This window comes from Sarcophilus harrisii, chromosome 6, assembly GCF_902635505.1.
Source record: "Sarcophilus harrisii chromosome 6, mSarHar1.11, whole genome shotgun sequence".
Taxonomy (NCBI): domain Eukaryota; kingdom Metazoa; phylum Chordata; class Mammalia; order Dasyuromorphia; family Dasyuridae; genus Sarcophilus; species Sarcophilus harrisii.
This window is the reverse complement of record NC_045431.1, coordinates 236,053,561-236,064,587: the sequence shown is the minus strand read 5'-3', so window position 1 is coordinate 236,064,587 and position 11,027 is coordinate 236,053,561. Positions and strand designations below refer to the sequence as shown.

Below are 11,027 nucleotides of genomic sequence, written 5' to 3'. Positions count from 1 at the left end.
AGGCCACTGGTGGCCAGGACAGGCGTGAGGGGATTCCAGGTTTGAGCTTTGCCTTGGTGGGTGTGGGAACGTGCAGAGGTCCAGACCCCCTTGACCTTGTGGGCACAATGATGGGGGCGCAGAGATGGGGGCGCAGCGATGGGGGGCACAGAGATGGGGATGCTTCCTCCGGCGGCAAGCTACTGCACTTTCCTGCTCTGCCAGGGACCGGCCGAAGTAATAGACCCCATGCTGAGCTCTGAGGCCACAGAGAAGGGCAGAGATGGTCCCTGTCTTCGGGGGGCTCCCCGTCTGGTCAGGGAGACAATGTGCAGAGATATGGGAAGGAAGAGACATCGGGGGAGGGGGCCAGCCTCTGAGAGAAGGCATGAAGACCAAGGGTGGGAAAGGCTTCCCGGGGAGTGAGGGGGGTCACTGGGACTGTAGGGAAGCAGGAAAGCCAAGGGCAAAGGAGGGACAATATTCAGGGGGGGGGGCAGTGCTCACAGTCTGGACGGGGGAAACCTCATGTGAGACAGAGCCCGGATATCAGGGTGGCTGATTGAAGAGCACATGGTGGGGAGGGAGGGAGGAGGGGGCAGGTGACAAAGGGCTGAGAAGAACAAACAGAGCATTTGGTGTCTGCTCCTGGGAGCTTCAGGGAGCCATGGGAGGTTATGGTGGGAGGGTAGTGTTGGAGAAAGGCCTGGGATGGGGAGAGACAGGCAGGAGGACCTGTTGGCAACTCCTGCAGGGGTCAGGGGTGAGGTGAGAAGGGCCTGCTGGGGGGGCAACAGAAGGGAGATGTGGCCGATGTAAAATCTATGGGACTCGGTGACAGATGGGATGTGGGAGAGAGAATAGGGGGTTAGGATGCCCCCGAGGCTGCGGCCCGGGCCACTGGGAGGCCAGTGATGTTCACCTCCCCGTAAGAGGGAAGTCGGGAGGAGGCGAACGGCTGTGGGAGGGGCAGGGGATCTGCCGGCTCCTGGGGAGTTTGGCCTGGCTTTGAGGGGGCCAGGAGGCCGTGTGCTGCTCCAGAGTTAGGAGAGAGGTTAGGGCTGGATGTTCAGGCCTGAGAATCCTCAGCACAGGGTAGCAACTGAGTCTGTGGAGGCCAATGGGAGAAATAAGGCCGAGGTTGGGGAGGGGCTTGGCTGGCCCCCAGGAGGTCTGCTCCCCCTCCTCATTTACATAATGGAAAGGATGGGCTGGATTGGGGGGGCTAACCCACCTGTGAATGGTGCCTTCATGATGCCCAAGCTGCTGGCTCACCAGTGCGTTACCCTTGAGATGGGTGGGGAGGACTCGCCCTCCTCCCTTCCAGGCCCTCTCCTTCTCTCACCTCCAAACCTTCAGGATGGCCTGGGCCCGAGGCCAGGAGCATGGTCCTTTCTAGCTGTGGCCCGACTTCTTTGAATCCAAAAGCAACGTTCAGCTGGCGGCTCTTCTCCCTAGTGGGCCGAGGTGGGAGACTGAGTCGGGTCAGAGGTCAGGCCAGGAGGGGTCAGCACCCGGCACAAAGCCCCAGGCTCCTCTGCATTGAGCATCTCTGCCTGATAGGACCATTGCTCCCAGGGAGGACAGAGGCAGGACAGACTCTGCTGGTGGCAGGTCCCCAGGGGGCTCCCACTCAGAAAGGCAGCTGCCATCTTCAGCTTGCTGAGACTTCCCACCGTGCTTTGCCTCTCACTGGGCGGACAGGAGGACAAAACCAGACCCCGCCAAGTCCGGTAAAAGTGGGCAAGTGTCAGCGTGGCCGCTAGGCTGCCCCTTGCAGGCCGGGTGCTCTCTGGGACCACACGAACATGTGTGTGAGAGGTACGACCGTGCCATGGGAACGCAGGGACAGGACATCCGGCTTTAAGGTGGGGAGCTCAGTGGTGGAGGGAACTCCCTGGGGGCAAACCCCCTCTACCAGTGCAGGTGGATCCCTCCGCTGCCAAGCAGGGCTAAGAGCTGGGAGAAGGGGCTGAGAGATGAAATGCTGGCCCAGAGTCACCACCAGGGGGCCTGGCTCGGTGGCCTCCTGCTGTCTCTCCACCAGCCCTGGGGGCTCCAGGGGATCTCTCATTTTTAAAGCATCCAAGGGGTCCCCATCCTTTCCTTGGCTTCCCGGAGCCTCATTAAGTGTTCCGGGCACCACAGCGGCCACAGAATCCTCGAGTTCCGGAGCTGGTGGCCGCGATAATTTGTAGGAGAATTGCAAATGCGGGGGGGCCATGCAGTGGGAACCTTTGTGCTAGGGCTGGTTTGGTGGGAGGGTGGGAGGGGATGCTTAGCATGCTCAGCCCACAGTTCACCCAGAAGACAATGGGCTCCTAGATGGGGAGGGGGGACAGCCAGAATGTGGCCAGGCCTTGTCTGCTCAGCCTGGGGCCCCAGGGCCCAGCTGCCCACGGGATGGTGTTCCTGGGGGGGAGGGCAGAAAAGAGCTGGTCTTGACTCTCTCTCCCATCTCTAGGGTTCCTGGGATCCCAGAGAGGACAGAACTCTCTCTCTGGCCGCAGATGTTCGGGAAAGAGCCTGGAAGGAAGCCAGTAATTAAAGCAATAACCGACATTTCTTGAGAGAGCAAATGTTTACAAGGTGCCTTATCTCCACTGTCTCACAATAGCCCCAAGGGGTGGGGGAGCCGAGGTGCGGAAGCTTGATTTGGCCAGGGTCACTCTGCTAGCATGCAGCCCGGGGCCACGGGGGGAGGTGGGCTCCAGAGGGAAGAGGAAGAGTCAGTGGGGATGTTGAAGCTCAAGATGCTCAAATGACTTGACCACAGTCATGGAGTCAGGCCCAGCCATTGCTCGAATCCAGGCCCTGCCCAGTTTTCCTCCCCAATGTAGCTAATGGGCTGCAGAGGTCGTGCCGCCACGTGGTGAACAATCCAGCGGCCATTTTCCAGCCTTGGGGCTCCGGGGTGACCACCGGGAGCCACCAAAGCCGCTCCCTCACTCTGGGTGCCTTTGGCCAAAGTGATTCCTTCAGAATCAGCTCGGAGGAGCCAGAACAGCGGGCGGCAGAATCAGGGGGAGTCCCCAGGGAGGCAATGAATGAGCCCAGAAAGCCCAGAAAGTGGCAGCCGAGGGGGTGGCTGGGGAACGGCTGAGCAAGTTCTGGTCTATGAATGTGATGGAATATCATTGTCTGTAAGAAACGAGCAGCAGGAGGGTCTCAGAGAGTCCTGGGGAGACTCACAGGGACCGATGCTGAGGGAAGTGAGCAGGACCAGGAGGTCATGGCACACAGAACAAGATGTACGACGAGCATGTCTGAGGGACGCGGCCTTTCCCACACTGAGGCGATTCAGGGCAGCTCCAGTGGCCTGGGGATGGAGAGGGCCGCCGACAGTCAGACCTGGGGGGGCCGAGTGCGGATCCCGACGCGGCGTCTCACTCGTTGTTGTTCGCTGCGTGTTGTTTTCTCGCTGGTTTCCTTTCCTTTTTGATCTGACCTCTCCCGGGCAGCAGGAGAATTGTGTAACTGGGTTCACACCTACAGGATTTAACACATATTTTACCGTGTTTTACACGTACTGGATTGGTCGCCATCTGGGGGAGGGCGTGGGGGGAAGGAGGGAAGATCTGACACACGAGCTGTGCAAGGGCCCGTGTTTTGCATTGTGTTGAAAATATAAAGTTTTACAATAAAAAAAATAAAAAGAAGAAAGACCCACCTGCAGACCGAGCTCCTTCCCCGACAGGTTTTCTGAGATGACCATCTCCTACACCTCGCCACTAGGGGGCAGCAGAAGCAGCCAGGCTTGGAAGCCTTAATTTGAATCTTGGATCAAATGGAGAAGGAGCCGGGAGACTGTCTCATCTATGGGGTCACAGGGACCTTGGGGTTGGATCCTGCTCTTGGCCCTGCTCCGCCTTCTCCCGAGTGTCCCGGGGCCTGATCCGGGAGCTGCCCCCGCCAGGAGCAGACTGGGGCATCTCCCCCCGGAGCTTCCCCTTCCATTAGAAGGGAAGGCAGCGAACGGTCAGTGGCAGGGAGCAGCAGGGCCAGGGGTGGGGATCAGCTGAAACGCCTGTTTGAGTCTCCAGCGAATGGAGGGTGTTAGAGCCATGAAATGCCCCGGCTCGGATTAGGTGAAACAGCTTTCTCAGCAGAGAAGGGCATCAGGGCCGGGGGCTCTCTGGCACCCCAAGTTTACAAAGGGCCCCCAAGTTCTGTGTACGAGATGAGCAGGATGGAAGGTGGGGAAGGGGCTCTGACCTGGGGAGGCAGCGGAGCGGCTGGAGCCCCGGCTCATGGGCTGCTGTCTCCTTTCCTAAATCCTTGGGCCTTCCTGGCATTCACCTGCCTCCTCCTTGCAGCCATTTGGTACATGCTTTGGGAAGGAGCCGAGTTTAGATAACATCTGAGAGCTAGAATCAGGAAGACCTGGAGTCAAATTTGGAACTTACAGTGCCACCTTTAGAGGTCACTTCTGAGCCAGCCTCCTGAGCCGAGTTTCCTCATGGGGCTGCTGGGGGGTCCTCTAAGCCTGGGGACCCAGGGCTCTCTCCACGCTGGCTCTCAGGAGATCCTCTTCCTGGCCTTGGGCCCCCTCCTCCAGCTCCTCATGGACAGAGGCTGCTGCCTTTTGTCTCCACGTGGTACACAGTCCCTGGCACATAGTAGGTACTTAATAAATAATCAAAGAACTGAAAAGCAGCTTCCCTATTTAGTAACTCTGGACAGATCCCTCAAACTTGTCTGGGTCTCAGAGTCCTCCTCTGTAAAACGCTGCTGTTGCTGTTGTGGCCTTTGGATTAAGGTGTTGAGAGATTGAGTAACTTGTCCAGGATCACACAGCTAGTTCGGAGTCAAATCCGGGGCTTTCTGACTCCAGGCCCAAAGCTCTATTCAATGAGCCACCTACCTGGGAATTAATAATACTTACACCATCCAGCTCGCTGAGTTCAACAGAATGGTTTTGTTTTTATTTCGAATAGTTCCCTATCTTTATTTTCCAAGTAACGAGCCTATGTTTATTAATCCGTCCTTCTACTATTTCTCGCTCCCCAAATTGAGCAAAAATAAAATGAAAGAATCCCTCAATATGTGATGTCAAGTCAAGTCAAGGCCAGGGTGCCTTCCGGAGTGCCTGTGGGGGTGGGGTGATCCCATCTTCAGTCCTCGGGACTCAGGACTCCCACTTGCATCCATCACCTTTCTCAGATTTTTCCTGCTTCCTAGAATTCCATCACGTGGCAGAACCTGCTCAGTCTGGGCACGGAGCTCTTCTCAGCAGTCTGGGAAACCATGCATTTCCTCATCTCCGGCGCAGTAATATTCCATGGCATTATTCATGTGCCACCATTACTCAGCCATCCCTCCATGGTTGGGCAGGTCATCGGTGCGGTTTGCCACTTCCATGATGGCATGCTTGCCAGGTTCTGGACGACAGGATGCTCTTTTGATTTCTAGTCACCAATGGAGGGAAGACCGTGTGCTCACTCCCGTGGTTTTTAGCGTGATGTTTTCAGCAGCATCGTTGGGCGCCCTCCACAAAGCCTGCTTCTACAACAGGCAGATTAACTTGAAAAGGCTACAAGCCAAGACTAAAGTAGAGGCAGAGTTGGTGTGGGGTGTTTGTTTGCAGACTGTGCACTCAGTACAGCCTCCCAGGCTGAGATACACAAACTGTGGATGACTTTCTGCTGCTTGTGCTAATTTTGCCCTAACAATTAACACCAAGAAAACACACACGTTCTACCAGCCAACACCACACCATCTACATACTGGACCATCGGTTATAGTAAATGGAGAATCTGAATGAAGATAATGTCACTTCCTTGGCAGGAAACCTTCCAGAGATGTGCACAGTGAGGGGGTTGATCACTCACTGCAAGAGCTAGCTCAGTGCTTGGGTGGCTCTGAAGGAGAGTGGGGGAGATGGGTGAGTTAGACTGACTGCCAAACAGAAGGCACAGAGCCACTGTGCCGTGAAACCTGGACAGTCTGCCGGCGCCACACCAGGAAACTGAGTCGTTTCCATGTGAATTGTCTCAGGGGATTCTGAAGCTCCCCTGGCAGGATGAGACACCAGGCACTGAGCTCCTTTCTCGAACTAAACTTCCAGTACCCCAACTCTACTGCAGAGAGCACAACTCTGATGGACTGGCCATGTTATTTGAATGCTAAAATTATACCCCCCTTTTTTGTTCCCCACCCCCCCCAAAGCTCACACAAGGTAAGTGCTCACAAGGTGATCAGAAGAAGCAATACAGAGACACACTCAAGGTCTCTCTGGAGAACTTTGGAATCAGATGTGAGACATGCAGATGCTGGCACAGGCCTGGGCAGCATGGTATGCCCACATCAAAGAAGGTGCTGTGTTCTATGAGCAAAGTAGGATTGCAGTAGCTCAAAAGAATAGAAGATGCATTTTTTTACAAGGGCATATTTTATTTTATTTTATTAAATTTCCCCCTTTCCCTCCACCTTCTCTCCTAGATGGCAAGTAGGAGAGCTTAAACATGGTAAAAAATATATGTAAATCCAATATAAGCATTCATATTTATACAATTATCCTGCTGCATAAGAAGAATCAGATCAAATGGGAAAAATGAGAAAGAAAATAAAATCCAAGCAAACAACAAAAAAGTGAGCGCATCCATGCTCGGTCCCCACAGTCCTTTCTCTGGGTGCCGATGGCTCTCTTCGCCCACAAGATCATTGGAACTGGTCTGAATCATCTCATTGTTGAGAAGAGCCACATCCCTCAGAATTGATCACCACATAATCATGTTGTTGCTGTGTATAATGATCTCCTGCTTCTGCTCATTTCACTCAGCATCAGTTTGTGTAAATCTTTCCAGGCCTTTCTACAATCAGCTTGTTCATCATTTCTTACAGAACAATAATATTCCATAACATTCATATACCACAGTTTATCCAGCCATTCTCCCACTGATTCGATCCACTCAGTTTCCACTTTCTGGCCACTACAAAAAAGGCTGCCACAAACATTCTTGCACATATGGGTCCCTTTCCCTCCTTTAAGATCTCTTTGGGATATAAGCCAGTAGAAATACTGCTGGGTCAAAGGGGATGCACAGTTCGATAACCTTTTGAACATAGTTCCAAATTGCTCTCCAGAATGGCTGAATCTGTTCACAATTCGAGGTGCACAGATCTGGAGACATCTCACCCCCCAATGTTCCCGCAGCCCGACCTGCTGCAGAGCCCATATTGGTCTGATCAGGCACAGCTGGACATGCTGCACTTTGACTCCAACACAAGGATGTCATTTTGGTGACGTCGTTGAGAAGGACAACAACCAACCAAACGCTAAAGCGGCTACTTTGTGCCGGGCGTTGTACTAAATGCTGAGGATACAAAGAAAAGCAAAAAGGCTGTCCCTGCTCTCGCAGACCTTCCAATCTAAGGAGGGAAACAAGAAGCAAAAGATGGAAACAAGCTACAGAAGAGACCATGAAATAACCAGGAGAAAAGGCACTGGAATTAAGAGGGGCTCCCAAAGGCTACAGTAGAACTTTAGTTGGTACTTAAAAGGAAGCCAGGGAGGTCAGTGGTCAGAGCAGAGGAGGGAGAGTGTTCCAGGAACGAGGGAGGGGCAGTCAGAGAAGGTGCCCAAAGCCCAGAGCTGGAGGCGCTTATTTTAGGAATATCCAGGAGGCCGAGGTCATCCCCTTAGTTCCAATTTTCAGCTACCCTGAAAAGAGCTGCTAGAAAGATAGTTGTACATGGTGGAGTTTGCTCAGAAAGCCTCTTATCAAGAGACCAGCTTCTCTGACCACCATTTCCCAGAGGAAGAAGCAGGACCCCAGAGAGGGAGAAGGCCCTGGGGCTTTCGGGATGGGGGGGGGGGTGAGCAGCTGTCCAGGGCTGAGGAGACAAGAAAGCCCAGGTGCTGGAGAATACGCTGTGCCTCCCACTACATGGATACATTTATGTTTATTGTTTCCCCTGAAGGATACATTGTATCTCTTTGAGGGCCTGGGGGGAGTGCACATGTCCACTGCTGGAGGGGGTGGGGAGAGAGGGGTATACCCTGGAGGTAGAACAGCTCAGTCCCTTCAGGGCCTCATCTTGCCAGCCAAGGCTGCAGCCTTATACAGACCCTGACCCAAAGCAAGCAGCAAGTGCCTAAATGCTCTCCCTCATGGCCAAAGAGCAGAGGTGAAGCTCTGGCCCCAGGCCTTGGGACAACCAAGGCCAAGGGCCCGGACCTGGGTGGGAGAGCTCCCATGGGAGCTGGCTGACAAGTAGCCCAGGATTCTCAGCCGGGGCCCTCTCAGCCCAGGACCTCTCAGCCCAGGACAGCTTGGCTTGAGGGTGGGTGGAGGGCTGGGGCTGGCTCAAGAGAAGGAGTAACTTCACAGACCTGCCAAGCACCAAGTCAGCGGGCTCTGCCGGGAAACCTGGAGAGGACTCCTGGGTGCTCCCTCATGCCCCGAGGTGGGCGGGCTGCTGGAGCTGGCCTGGAAGAAGTGATCACCTGCCATCACCTGGAGCCAACTGTCCCAGAGTGGCTCAAGCGCAGCAGTTCCCGCCCGCCCTTCTGATGGTTGTCTGGGGCACCAACTAGTCAGTCAACTAGTATTTATTAAGTCCCTTCTATGTGCAGAGCTCTGTGGATACCAAAAAGAGGCAAAAGTGTCTCTGATCCCAAGGGGCTTCCGTTCTAATAGGGAGACAACATGCCAACAACTATGTGCAAACAAGGTATATAAAGGGTAAACTGAGGAGAGCCTCAGAGGCAAGGCCCTAGTATTGGGGGGGGGGGAAGAGGAAAGGCTTCTTGGAGAAGGAGAGGCTTTAGCTGACACCGGAAGGAAGCCAGGGAAGCCAGGAGGGAGGGAGGAGGAGGCAGAGGGGAGAGGGGCAGGCCAGCCAGGGAGCAGAATGGGAAAATGGACTGTCCTCCATGAGGATGCCAAGAAGGCCGAGGCCATTGGATCAAAGAGGGAGTGGAGGAGGGGGTGAGAATGGGCAAGGAGTCACAGACACCAACCCAGCCTGCTGAGAACAGGATGCTGGGAGCCTGCACGTGAATAGGACAATGAACTAGGCAGAAGGAACGGGACTGTTTTATTGGGGGAGATGATGGGTCAAGTTCTGGATGTCTAGGATTGAAGACCTACAGGATCCCTAGTTTGAAATATCCAAGTGGAGACGAGAATTGGAATTGAGGTTAGACAAGGAAACCCGGGGGCTTCTGCGGTGCTAATTGTGCACGGGGCTCGAACCCTTGGTGTCCTCCCAGGTTCCTTCCTCATTCCTTGCCCCGAGCCAGTCCTGGGGTAGCTTTTGGCATCAGGGCCTTCAGAGCACGAGTCCCTGTCTCTCCCTATCCCTGGCTCGGCTCCTCATCCTTCCCTTCCCTTTCTCAGCTCCCTGCCTCATCCTTCTCTTCTCCGATCCATCTTTATTCGGCCGAGGTGACAAATTCAGGGTGACTCCTCCCCGGGCCCCAGGAGCTCCCTTACCTTCAGAATGGCCCGCAAAGTCCTCTGCCTGAAATTCCAGGCTCCTTCCTTCCTCTCCAATCTGCCCAACTCCCGGCGCTGCCATGACGGCCCCGGGATCTCCCACGTCCACAGCTTCACACTGAGTGTGTCCGGAACGCTCGGTCCCCTCCCCGCCGGCTCTCAGTCTCCCCGGCTTCCTTTAAGCAGCTCCAGCTCTGCAGGAGTCCTTTCCCAGCCCCCACCATGACTAACGCCTCCATCTCTTCCTCTACTCCGAGTGCACCTGCACGCCTACTTTGTGCATGTGTCTCGGACCGAGCAGTCCTTCACGTGGCCATCTCGCTCTCACTAGAGAGAAAGCCTGGGGAGGGCAGGGCACGGGCTTTTCCCCTTGTCTCCCTGTGTTGCTCCTGTGCCTGGGGCTAAGTGGGCACTCACCGGTGCCCGATGCTTCACTGACTTTCAGCGAGGTCTCCATCCAGGCTCACACAGCCAGACTGGGAGCCGGGCTCTCCCCCTCAGCAGAGAGCAACTGCCAGCGTCCTGCCCGCTTCAGGAAGGAGGCTCCGCCCGGTGGCCCGACACCCTTGGGTGGGGGAACGGTCACGCTAATTCTTCCTCACGTAGCTGCAAAGTCACGCCCTGAGACACATCTGATCGACTCCCATCCTCCCCCCAATATCCGCTGCTCAGATCTCGCCTCGTCCTGTCTGGCTGCTGCAGAGGGAAGGAATAAGCATTTATTAAGTGCTTACTGTGTGCTAGGGGCTTTTAGCACTATCTTACCTGATCTTCACAACAGCAGTCCTCTGAGGTTGCTGCTCTTATTCTTATGTTACAGTTAAGGAAACTGAGTCAGGCAGGCAAAATGTCACACCGTAAGCATCCGAAGCTCAGGTTTTCTTGAGTCCAAGCTCAGCTTTCTGTCCAATGCCCCTGACTGGGGCTCAGAAGGAAGCCAGACCAAGGCTAGTGGGCCTGGACTTTGGGGAACAAAAGGGAGAGCTTGCTCCCTCAGGGCCCAGCGGGCCAAGGGAAAGGGGCAGGCTCTCCCCAAGTACCTGGGCACTTCTGGGCCTCTGGGGATCACTTTCCACCCTGGACTGGGCTGCCCTCTTGCCCTTTTTGGAAAAGGCCAGACCCAGAGAGTCCAGCTGAACTATGAGGGCCTTCGAGAGCCCCCCAGGAGCCTTCAACCCCCACTTTGCTACTTACCTGTGTGACCTTAGGCAAGTCACTTCCTCTCACCCCGAGCCTGTTTCCTCACCTGTAAAATGGGAGAACGGGGTTAGCTGATTTATATTTCCTTCCCGTTTTGGATCTATAACCCTGGGAGCTAGATGGACTCTGTATCTTCACAGATCTGACAGATCCAAGTTCCTAGGCGGGTGGGGGTGAGGGTGGGACCGGAGCAGCCCCTCTGAGAGGATCCAGTGGCCACAGGTGGGGCCGGGGCTCTGTCACTGTCTTCAGCTTTTCTTTCCTGCTCTCTTTCGTTGTTTCTTCTCTGAGGTTTCAAGAGGGCGGTGTCGGGTAGCGATTGTGGGGTGGGGATGGTGGGCTACGTGCGGAGCGTTTTGGTTGCAGTTTTTGGGAGTTTTGAGTTTTGGAGAGGCAAGTGTTTTT

At 55.0% G+C, this 11,027-nt stretch overlaps 1 long non-coding RNA gene across 1 annotated transcript; it reads right to left on the bottom strand.

Annotated features, from left to right (window-relative positions):
* Positions 1–7,021: 7,021 nt before the first annotated feature.
* LOC111721501 lies at positions 7,022–10,818 on the bottom strand. Its single transcript, XR_002770661.2, has 3 exons — positions 9,420–10,818; positions 8,315–8,411; positions 7,022–7,350 (listed from the first exon to the last, which is right to left on the bottom strand). It is a non-coding gene; the product is annotated as an uncharacterized LOC111721501 (long non-coding RNA).
* Positions 10,819–11,027: the final 209 nt, after the last annotated feature.